Source organism: Arvicanthis niloticus, chromosome 11 (assembly GCF_011762505.2).
Source record: "Arvicanthis niloticus isolate mArvNil1 chromosome 11, mArvNil1.pat.X, whole genome shotgun sequence".
NCBI lineage: Eukaryota > Metazoa > Chordata > Mammalia > Rodentia > Muridae > Arvicanthis > Arvicanthis niloticus.
Window position 1 is genome coordinate 62,470,129 of NC_047668.1, and position 13,435 is coordinate 62,483,563.

Consider the following 13,435-nt stretch of genomic DNA (forward strand, 5'->3'; position numbering starts at 1 on the left):
TATTCTAACATGAATAACAACAGCAAAATATAGCCTATTTATTTTCCTATCACCTCTTTCAAGGCAGTGTCCCACAAATTTAGAAAAGTGTCTACCTTGCTGAGCCCAAGTTATTTCAGGGACATGAAGGCAGTCTGGAATAGCAATAAAACAATGGAAAAGTCCTCTGAGTGCATTCCAAATAGTCTTTTTTTTTCAATAAAATTTCTAATATAAATCTACCTTTCCTTTTCAGGGAGGTGCAAGTTGCTCACAGTACCAATAAAGACTTGAGACTCGTGAGCATTGTGATAAAAAATGCTTTTCTCATGGTCAAGAAGAGGCTCCATCAGTCTGACCACAAACATGGGGGTGTCTGTCACAAGACTAGCTGAAAGCTGAAAAAAAATTCTCCCTCTATTGTTGTCCAGGGTGAATATAATTTCACAGGAACAACTAATGCTTATTACCACTTTAAAGTGGAAGTCAATCATTTAGTGTGAGATATTGTTTGAGTATATGAAGAATAGCCCTGATTAAACTAGAACTTAAGTTCTGGATTTGCTGATGTGCACAATGACATCTTCCTGGAAGTATGAGTGAAGCTTGCAGGATAGTGTTAAAAGGAATAAACTTACAGTGACAGAGGATGGACTGAGTCTACTAGGGATGCACAACTGGAACTCTCCCCACAGGAAGCTGTTTACTGTAACGGTCGGTCATCTGGTACCATCTGTTGCACTCAATACTCATAATACAGGGCTTTACAGAACACACTTTATTTTCAGTCCTAAATTTCAAAGATGTTTATTTGTTTCTTTGTTTTTTAAAACATAATTATTGGTTTTAGAAAATGAAATATAATTATATCATTTATTCCTCCCCCTTCCTTCCTTGAGTTCTTCTCATGTATCACTCTTGTTCTCTTAAGTTAATGATCTCCACTTCTGTTATTGTTGTTTTACACACACACACACACACACACACACACACACACACACTCATACACATACCCACATATGCACTTAAAACCTTCCTAAATACAAAATGACATAGTGCTCTATACAATAAAAGCACATACACACTTAAAACTTTATATGGACTGAATAATGTATTTTAAAGGGGATATTCTACATGAGCCATTTGGCATAACTTGACCATAAGAGACAGGACTCTCTCCTGACTATTTTATACCACATTAATTTAAGACAGACTAAGATAATATGAAAATTAACTTCTTCCTGTACAAATATCAGTCTTTCTCTAGTTTTTAAAGTAGGAAGATCCAAACTGTTATGAAAGCTAAGTATGTGGGGAAAATGGCAATGGTAAGTAAGTGTCAGCCGATATAATTTCATTTTTACAAAGAAGTACCCTGTGGTTCTGGAATATATTAAAATTTGTAATTCTACACTCATTTCTGAATTGGTCATCATCCCTATGTTTCCTTTTGAAAAATCAGGAAGGTTCAGTTTATACAATAAACAGTCACACTGGCCAGGGAAGTAGATAGGCTAACTGCAGACCTTTATTTCACTCTCCTCATCTCTAACTTATATCCCCCCACCATGTCTAACCGTGAACTCAGTACTAGACCACCTACAGCAGCCTCCTCCTCCCCTCTTCCTCAAACTCAAATCATGAAGCTCTCCTTCAACCACTTTCTCCACTCATCCTGTTAACCAAGATGTTAATACCCAAATTCATCAGGCATTCCCGGGGATCCAGCCAGCCAATCCTGACAGAGAAGCAAATAGGCTGGTAAGGTTGATAGGCAAGCTTCAGATTGTTACTCTATCTTCTCTCTTCCAAATGCAAACTTTCAGTCCCATTCACAACTGTAAAGCTGACTACCTCTTAGGGCCTTTCTTCAATCCCTGCTTGTATGCCTAGGATTCTAACCAGATCCTTGTGCTTTCCTCCCTCCTGTGGACTCCTTTACTATCCCATTTGCTAGAATATCATAACTCCTAAGAAGAAGTTACCAAAACATAGAGACACATTTAATCCAGTACCTGTAGTGACTGTGCCTAGCAGAAGTGCAGGAGCACAACCTTCCAGGCAATGCACATATAATACACCCTCAGAAAAATCAGAGAGTTTAATCAAAACAAAGGAAGAAAATATCTGCACAATAAAGACAAGGCCAGATACTGCACCTAGATATGAAATCATCTCAGACTCAGCTGCCTGAATTTCAGTGTACAAGCCCAATCAATACCAGCCAGACAATATATGCCCTCTAGAGCCCAGCAACATAACCACTGTGGGCCCTAGAAATATCAAAGTAGCTGAAACACAAGGTTAAGACCTTTACTGTAATAACAATTTTAGATAATTTGTTTCTTTAAAAACCAGAAATATTATAAGAATATGTTTTGTTTTAATCCCAATTATATGATACAGGGCTTTTTCAGGTTGTCCACAGCAGCTGCCTACAATTTGCCTTATGCACAATAGTAAGTTCTTAAAAGAAAAACTACAGCTTAAGCCACATGTTGACTCTCACACACTGATATTGGTACACTTCAGTGCCTGATTTTTTGCCAATAGACAGGCCATCCAAGCAAAAAATAAACAGAGAAATGCTGAACCTAAGTGATAGTATTGTTTAAATGGACCAAATAGATACCTACAGACCATTTCAGAAAACACAAAATAAGTTTTCTTTTCAGCACATTTTGTTACTTTCTTCAAAGATGACTACATGCTCAACACAAAGCAGGTTTCAATAGATTCAAGAAAATTAACGGCAATCTGCTTCATATATGACCACCACAGATAAAAAGTGCATATGAACCACAACAGAATCAACAGAAATTTTTACAAATTAATGAAAATGGAGCAACTCACTACTGAATAAAAGATGTATCAAGGCAGAAATTAAAGACCTTCTAGAATGCAATGAAAATGAGTGTACCCAAACTTATGGGGCACAAAGAAGGCAAGTTCAAGAGGAAAATTCATTTCACTAAGTGCCTGCAGTAAATAAAATGTATAAATCCCATACTAATAATTTAGCAGCACATCTGAAAGCTCTAGAAGAAAAAAACTACTACATAAAAAGAGTAGATAGCAAAAATAAATTATCAAACAGGATTGATATCAATGAAATAAAAACCAACAAAAAGCATCAATACAGTGAATAAATAAAATGAAGAGTTGATTCTTGTAGAAAAATTATTAGATTTACAAACTTATAGACAAACTCAAAGACAAAGAAAATCTAAATTAACAAAATTAAAAATCAAAATGAGGACATAACAATAGATACAGAGTTAATTTGGATAATCATGATGGAAAATACTAAAAAAAATATTGATATGTGTCACATATCAAAGCTAAAACAGATTGAATAAGCAACTTAAACACATATAACTGCTAGTAAAATGGAAGTAGCCATTTGAAGTCTCCCAACCAAAAAGTAAAAATAAAAAAATAAAAAAAAATTTTAAAAAAAGGAAAATCTGGATGGTTCAGCATAGAATTCTACTTGATTTTCAGAAAAAAAAATTTTATGTCCATAAACTTCAAAATTTTTCCACAAGATATCATCTAAAGAACACTGACTAATTTGTTTTATAATGAAATAATTACTCTGATACTAAAACTATTTAAAGACACAACAAAGAATTACAAACCAATTTACCAAGGAAGATCATAAATTCAAACATTCTAAATAAAATACTTAAAAACTGAATCTACGAACACATCAAAAGATTATCCACCACAATCATGTGTGCTTCATTCCAGAGATGCAGGTTCAACATATGTAAATTGGTAAATCCAGCCACATATAAAATACATGAAGGCAAATATCATATAATCATCTCATTAGGTGCGGAACCAACCTTTAACACATCTCCAACAGCCCTTCATAATAGAAGTTCTAGAGAGAATAGGGCTATATCTCAATATAATACAGTTCATACCAAGTTTATAGACAACATCAACTTAGAAGAGAAATTCAAAGCAATAAGACTAAAATCAGGAACATGACAAAGGTATCCATTCTCTTCGTACCCATCAGTCTTAACTAGAGCAATAAGTCTAATGAATGAGATAAATGGGATAAAAATTGGGAACCAAAATCAAAATACCCTTGTTTGCTATAATATAATAATATACATGAGTGATCCTAAAAATTTTATGGGAAACTCTTATTGCTGATAAACACAGTGAGCAAAGTAGCTGGATACAAAATTAACTCACAAAAAACAATGGGGATAGTCTTCAACTTATTGGCTCAGCAAAAGGCTTCCTCAACAGAACACTGTTAGCACAGGTACTCAGAACAATGATTAATAAAAGGGACCTTATGTAACTTTTCTAAACTTCTGTGTGTAAAAGGACACTATAATTTTGCAAAATGGCAGCCTATATAGTGGGAAATTTTTTTCCAATTTCACATTCAATAGTGGACTAATAGCTAAAATATACAAAGAAACTTAAAAATTAGACATCAAGAAAACTAACCCAATGGAAAAATGGGATACAAATCTAAACAGAGACTTCTCAATAGAAGAAACTCAACTGGCTAAGGAATACCTAAAGAAATGTCCAACATTCTAAGTCATATGGAAATGCTGATCAAAACTACTTTGGGAGTTTTATCTTTTAACAGTCTATGTGTCAAGATCAATAGCACACATGACAGTTCATGCATGTTAGCATTGATACTGAGTAAGGAGAACACACACCCATTGCTAGGAGGAGTGGATACTTACATAGTGAGTATGGATATCAGTGTAGCAATTTCTCAGGAAGCTGGAAATAGATCAACATCAAGATTCAGCTATACCATTCTAGGGCATATACCCAAAGCATCCTTCATTCTACCACAAATACACTTGTTAAGCCATATTCATTACTGTTATATTTATAATAGCCAGAAATTAGGAACAGCCTAAATGGTCATGATGAATTGAAGTAGAAATTTCTGTTTTCTTTGGAGACTCAGTTCTGTTATGTGATGTTTTTCTAAAAACTGTCTTATGAAAGGATGTTTTTGCTGAAGTAGACATAAGGGAGAATGTTTTGCTAGGAATAGACACTTGGTGTTTTCCAGAAAGCAGCCTAGAAAAAGGGCATGTGATGTTTTCCTAGAGAAGCTTCCTCCTACAACAGACAGAAAGAAACAGAGACCCTCAGTCCAACAATATGAAGATAGAAAAAGATCATAGAGCATTCAGCTCTAAAACGCACATCTTTATTTGATTGCTTCACTTAGAGCACAAAAATCTCTGTTAAGGAGGCAGAAAGTGTAGAAGATCCAAGGGGGATGAAGGGCCCCAAGGAAACAGAAATTCAAAATGCAAGATGGATGCACAGAAGAACTCATGAGACTCAGCCAGCATATACAGGATATGCAAAAGTCTACGGCAAGCTGAGTTCTAGAGATGAAATAAGTAGACACATGTTACTACCCCTAACCCAGAAGCTATCTCAAATTGATAGCCACTTGAAAATAAATACTTAGTTTCCTCTAAGAAAGTCTCACTGGAGAAACAAACTACTCTTAAGTGTGGGTTGCATGCCCATAAGTAGATGACCCACAAAAAATAAACTCAAGAGCATTTTTGAAAGTTCCTTGTCTCATAATATCATGTCTATACTTAAAAATATATATATTATTTCTTATTTTATTTATTTTTTATTTAACCTCCCTTTTTACTCTTTCAAATATTTTTTAAAATTAATTTATTTCTTTTTTTACATCCCAAAAGATGTTTCCCCTTGAGGTCCCTACCTCATTGATTCCCATACCCATGAGGTGGGACATTTCTGGGTACTCTGCACCTTGGCACATCAAGTTTCTGCCAGCTTAGGCGAATCCTCTTCTACTGAAGTCAGACAGAGCAGCCATGGAGACTGAGCTATCTGTCTGCTACATATGTGCTAAGGGGCTTTTTTCAAGCCCATGTATGTACTTGGTTGGTGGCTCAGATTTACAGATTATAGTTTAGTGGTTTTATGGGATTCCGGAGTGTGTGAACGAGTAGGTCTCAGTTTCTGTGTCTGATTCTTGAAACTTTTCATGAGTTTTTGCCTTTTGTTTGTTTGTTGTGTCCTATTCTGATGTGGTAGCTTTTGTCTTGTATTAATTATATGATATAATATGATGCAATATGATGTGATATGATTTTCTTTAGAATGCTGGTTTTTTTTTCTAATGAGAGATAGAATGCCCATGGAACAGGATGGAAGACCAGGCAGAAAGGAACTAGAAAATATAGAAGGAGGGGAAATCATAGTTAAAATATATTGTATGAAAGAAAATCTATACTAAATAAAAAGGAGAAAAAGGAAAAAACCACATTCCTCTATTTTTCTAATTATTATAAAAATATAAATAACACATTCATTTATTATAAAACAAAATATAAATGATAATTAGAGAACAAAGAAACAAACAAAATATAGACATCAAAAATAGACCTTTAAAAATTTGAAATGTCTAGGATTTTGTAATGATGTATTTTCCATAAAGGAAACATAAAGTGACTAACCTTTATTGGTAGGTTTCATGTGCTTTAGTTGGTGATTTTATTGTACTTTAACTTACATAAATTAATTATATCTATGAAGTTGATAATAAAATATGCATGATAGTTTCATGCCACTCTTAATATGTGATCCAAGAAAAGCACTTAATACCTTCTTAATGACAGAAAATATGAGGTTTATAAATCCATATATCTTCTATAGAAATGTAATCAAGAAATGAAATTATTAATCTTTATATTGTGGCAAATGCTCTATATTTTTATTTTTCTATATTTACTTAGAGAAATTTACCTACATATAGGAAAATGTTAGAACAATTGTCCACTAGTCAATAATGTCTATATTAACAAAGGGTATATATAAATATTTTTGCCTCAATTTTTAAAATAAAGACCTGAATGGTGATTACAGTTGAATCTCTTCAGAACAAAGTCTGTGATTTTTAAAAATTTTATTAAAATTTTACATCATGTTTATAATAGTCATGAGCTCTGGCTATTTGCATATTGTATATAATGTACCTTTTAAATTTATATACACATCACAAGATTTCTAGTTTTCTTAATGATTGCAAAACTAATAGAAAAATTTTCCACATCACTAAAAATGTATTTACAATAGTTGATTTTCATTTTTGCTTTCTTTAAAATGCATACTCTCTTTGTAATATTTTACCAATACAGTTTAATTGTTTAACATATGTTAAACATTGTTGGTATATTGGTAATCAAATTAAAAGCATTTGCATCATTATAAGCAAACGTCTCATTATAATATGCTTTGAGAGTTCTCTCATTTTCATGTTACTAAAGACTTAACACATTGCAAGTAGACAGCTTAGAGATAAAGTGTTTATTTCTGAGCCCCAAAAGTTCCCAGGATCTACATGGTGAAAGTAAAGAACTGACTCCCATAAGTTGCTCTCTGCTATCTAAACATACTCTGTGGTTCATGTGAACACACAATTTAATGAAATATTATATATTTGAAGCAAGTAAAAGCTAAAAGCATAGTTTAAGTTATTCTATAATATGTGTTCTACAGTCACACACAAAACATGCACAAGCACACACACAAGCACACGCACATACACACGCACAAACACACACAAACACCTACAACATCTTTCTCTCAAGCAAAATGTGTTAGTTGAAGATAATATTTTTAACTCTGGAAAATGCTCAGTGTTGAGAAGAAAAAATCAATAATTGAATTACTAGCTTTAGCTGTAATAAGCCAGTGATTATTTCCCCATGGAAAGGAGCAATCATGCACTATCTTTGCATTTGCAATATATTACCATATAGCAATAATTAAATAAAGATGTTTCATTTGTGATACGAAAACTAATAAAACACTGATAGATTTACAATTTCTGTAAATTAGAAAAAATTAAATATGCTAAATGCCATATGTAAAGATGTGTTGTAATATAGATAAAAAATGAATTCCTTTCCCCAGACTAAGGAGGTTTAGAAAAATTCTCTAATGTTACATAAATTAAAGTGTTGAAATCTTATAGATCATATGTACTTGTTCTCAGTCTTGTTCCTTTACCTTTCTTGCATGGCTAAAATTCCCTAATATGCCCTGCATCCCTACAATTCCCATCATTCTTCAGTAGTAAGATATGTTCTTTCAAACTAGACAAGGGGAATAAAAGAGAAGAAAAGCATGGAAAAGAAAAAAATGGGAAGAAAGACAAAATGTAAAGAGGTGGGATCATTAATGGACAGTAATAAGTTTAACCAAAAACATGGTGGATACAGAGCTCATGGAGGTGACAAAAGTCCCTCATTTTGTTTGGGATATCAGAGTTTCTTTGATAGACAATAGTATCAACCATTCAAAACATATTATGGTTGTCAAAACATATTATGCAATCAAAGGAACAGAAGAAGTTTGAAATGTGAATTAATGAACACTCCTATCAATGTATACAGTTTCCCTCTTCTCTGCACCCTTATGAAGATTTAATTTTGATGATACCCATTCTAGCTATGGTTAGAAAGTTTAAAATGTTTATTTTTATTCACTATAATTACTTTAAATAAATTTTATTTTGCTTGCAAATACTCTTGCTGTTATTGTTTCTATTTTTGCACATCTATTAGTGTTACAAATTTCTCTCAGGTTTAAAATATATAATTTTATATTACATATTTGTTTTATATTTATTTTAATTAGTTTTGTGCATGGTACATATTGAAACACATTGGTAATAACTATTTAATGTAAAGATAATTAGAATTTTTATATTACATGGTTACATCGTACATGAAATACTTCTCCTGATATAAATTGTTTCCTACATAGGCAATTCAGGAAAATGATAAAGACTTTCATAGAGTGATATATATCATTGTGACTCTGTAGCTGATTTTTTATTCTTTTAGAATCTAGAAGACCAAAGATAAGGGACTTGAATGTGTCTCTTCCAAACCCTGTATAAGTATGCTCCATTTCCAATTTTATTCTTTATGTCAGACATGAATATGTTCATGTCTGAAGCTTCTTTTAAAAATGATTTTAGGAATCCATATTACTAAGTCTGAGATATTAATTAAAAGGTTTTATTTTAGCTGCTTTGATTACTCTACACATTTGTACAATGGAGAAAAGCCGACTACCCTCATATAGACTATAAGAATTTTTAAATATTCTTTATTTCATATAATACATAAAGATCTAGAACTCTTGTGGGTGTGTTGAGATTTTTTTAATGTGAATTTCAGGTTGAGAGTTATGATGTAATAGTATTTATTTCAGACTGATTGTCTAAAATCCACTCTATTGTTTTAGACTCCAGTGTTTGTTTCATTGGTGAATATAAACCTTCACTGAACTAAAAACAACATAAACAAGTACACTGATGGCAACTTTCTTAATTGGAGAACAGGAGTATTATAGGGTCTTATCATTGTATTATCTCAGGGATAAAGAATCCACAGCTGGGTTTTGTACAGTATAGACAATTGTTTTTCTCTCAGTAGAGTACAGGTGATGAGAAAACGTTGCTGCCCATCAAGTTTCCCTACTCATTTCCTATCTAAACCCATTAAAAACTATGTACAGTATGATGAAATTCTGAGAGTAGATTTAAAGATTTGGGCCATACTATCTTAAAATCTCATACTCAGCATCTGTCAGCATAGTTGGTAGTCTTGGTCAAACCAAAGCTATCTCTAATATATATATATGTAATATAAGTAATATATAATATATGTAATATATATTACTTAACTCAGATATATATATAAACTCAAAATAGAACACAAATATGTATATATGTGCATATGGGACATATGTATGTTGCTTTATACATTTGTCTATGCATATAATCATAAAACTCTATTCTAGAACTTTGTACCTGTATGGCAAATGTACCTATATGGCAAGAGCAATATTACCAGTTACTGGACTTTTGACGATTCTCTGTGTAGTTCTAGTTGGTCTCTAATTTGCTATTTTCAAATTCACTATGCTGATTATTTAGATTACATGTGTGTACCACCACACTTGATATTCAGATATTGAAATCTTGAAAATTTTTGTTATACTAATGACAAATTTTAAATTGTATCAATTTTGGCATTTTTGACTCAATATTAATCCCTTTGATAATGTATACTAATATTAAGAATTGGGAACTCTCCTATTTTATATCCTTAAGGTAAAAAATGTAGGATAATAAAAGAGTTCCATTTATGAGAAAATACTTAATAATTTTGTAGGTATTTTCTTATAAGCTTAGAAGAAAAAAAGGTTGTTGAGATTTAGTAGTTTTATGAAGTTATATTTATTGCTGAGCTAATTCTTTGCCTGACAACACATGCATTATTAAATTCTATCATCCTTTGCCTTTGTGGGCCATCAATGATCTTTGTACATTACATAGCAATGTCTCACTTACCTTTCTTAGGTAATATGTTTCCTAAAAATTTTCCATAGCCTGAATAACTATATTATGTTCTAGTATTAAAAATTTCTAGAGAGTCTTGAACAAAACAAACTTATTGAATATGCTTAATAATGAATTTTGTGACTCTGACAGAAACATATAACCAAGAATGAAAATTGGATTGTCAAAGGTAGATTGCCATCAGGTATTTCAGAGTTGAACAAGATGTATGCTGTTTTATTCTTACAACTATTGACATTTTAGCCTGAGGTTTTAATGTACAAAATTCTATCACTCACAATCCTTTTTGTGTCCTTAAACTCAATTTAGTGCCTACAATAGAATATTTTTAATTGTGGATTAATTTCATGTTATTTCAACAAAAGAATTTTGAGTTATAGGTAGTTTTTCAGATTTGTTTTATATTCTTTACTTGTATGACAGAGAAACGTGTTAAAAATGTAAGTCGTTCATAAGGTTGTTGAGAACCTGATGAAATTCAGAATATTAAAAACGCATCTTTCCACTGCATGAAATATAGCTACAGTCTCTCAGGATGTTTGTAAATTGCCAAAGTGATATTTGGTTGAAGGAATCCATGAGTTTGTTCTATTTGTCATAGTTAGTTCATACTTGTGACCTAAAGCTTATGATAGGATTCAGAAATATTAAATGAAAACAGGAAAAAACCAAACAATTGATAAAAATTTGAATCCACTAGAAACTAAAAGCTGGGCAAAACAATATCTTAGTGCATAAGCAGCTTTTGCTATTTTAAGGTGTTATTACTATCTTAAAATTTTTTAGAGGTTTATAATAGATTGTGTCGGTATTCAACTATGCTTACCTTAAAGCCTCTACATGTCTTCATTAAGGAAATAAAAGAAAATATAAACAATAGATTATTACAGTCACACCATGCTGAAACTACCTCTCATCTTATGTGACACTTCATCACTCATCTGAGCCATCATGTCTGCTCTTGGCTGTTGAGATGCTTGGGCTCGGCAATATGTCTTCTGAGGCATTACGTAATTGAAACAATCACTGGACCACATTCTGGTGTCAACTTGAAAGAAATGTATGTGAAGTGCATTAAAATAAGTGTCTTTAGTAACCACATGGGACCACTCTGTTGATGGAAAGATGTCCTAGAACAAGAAGACTCTTTTCTCTTTGGTTAATTTAAAGATAGAGAAGATTCAGTTCCTATTCTCCTACTCAGAAGCCTTTATGAAGAGTAAAATGTAGTAACTGCTTAGATGTGGAGAATGATGCAAAGTTTTTATATTTGTTGTTGGCCACCCTTTCATTTATCATTTCCCCTTCAGTGTCTCTGTAAATCATCTGATATAAATGATTATCAATATCATTTTGGATGACTGAATTTTTTAGAACATACCATTTACTCTGAAAGTAGATATATTGCTGTCTTTAATGCTATGGTCCTTAGTTATTTGTTTTAAGGGCACAAATGGCAGAAATTAGATGTCATCTCTAGTAATAATACACATTTTACTGAACAGTATGCTGTCTCCCATGAGCTTCAAATAAAGCACCTTCAGGAGGAATGTAGCTATGTCAGGAATTATTGCAAAACTGGAAGGTCACACTCTGGAACATGATCTTAATGTTTATTAGAGGAAACAAGCATACATGACTTCAATGCTCTCCTGGCAACCAGAAAGGAATGGCTCTGCTCCACAACTGATTCCAAAGACACTGGAGAATCCATCACAATATAAAGGGATATAAAGAATCCAAGTTAGAATTTAAATTAATAAAGTTGTAATAATTAAAATTATTGTATTATTTTTGTTTTTTCAAAATCAATGAGGCAAATGTTGATGAAAAATTGACAAGACTAATAACTGAAATGGATAGTTTTTGAAATTATCGACATTCTGTACCCAGTAATTCAGGTTTAGATTTGTCTTTCCAGAAGCCCTGGGAACTAACAGTAGTAGATTGTTTTCCTGACTCCCCTCAAGTGATAAACACCCACTGTTTTGTTTTGTCTTGAATCTAATAAACTTTGTTTTCTAATCATTTCATATATACAAGAAGAAAAACAATACACTATGTAGAAATTAAAAACTTAAAATCTATTTTTAAGATAGAGTTGAATTAAGACACAAATTATTAATTTCTTAGATGGGTATATGGCAGAATTTGGAGAAAGAAAGGCAAGGAGGAAATGATGCAATTATAATTTCAAAAAAACACTAAAATAGAAAATTAAAAAACAAAACACATATCTCTAGTTACTGCTTTGCTTGTTTAATGTTATTTATAGATTTTATTTTATTTTTAAATCCATTTTTAGGTGACTGTAGGAACAATTTTGGAGTTTTGGTTTCAGTAAAAAGCACAGAATATTATAAGAATATGTTTTCATTGTAATTCCAGTTGTGGGATATGAGGCTGCCTCAGATTGTCTACAGCAGTCGATTATGATTTCTTCATGCTCAAAAAGTGGTGTGATCTTGCTAACTGCAGATAGTTTCTGTAATTGTGTGGAATTCTGGAGACAATTCTGTAATTGTGTGGAATTCTGGAGACATTTGTGTAATTGTGTGGAATTCTGGAGACGTTTTAGAGGTTATATAAACGCTAGGTACCTGAGAGGTAGTAAAAGCTGTTGGTTTTGTTGCTGTTGGTTGCTTGGTCACTGTTTGTCATGATATTAAGTAGTGTTGTACAAAGAAGAAACAACAAGAAATTAGATATACTGATGGGGAAGATCAAACTTGTCCCAAGAATCTCAAATTCCCTGTTTAGCAGGAAGTAGTCTAAAGATGATATTGCCCACTTTCCCTCTTCTCTGTTTTCTCTCCTACCTGGTGTTTAAAAGGTTGGGAAAAGGTGAAAAGGGTGGAAAAAACATAGCAAAGGTAGCAACATATAGCTACAAACAGTCATTTAATTTCTGATTAGTTTTAACTACTGTAAATAATTCTGGTATTGACATGCACTTACGGACTTCATATCATTACAAAGTTTAATTTCTTCTTCATAGGTACTAAGTACATTTTCTGTAGTGGGTGA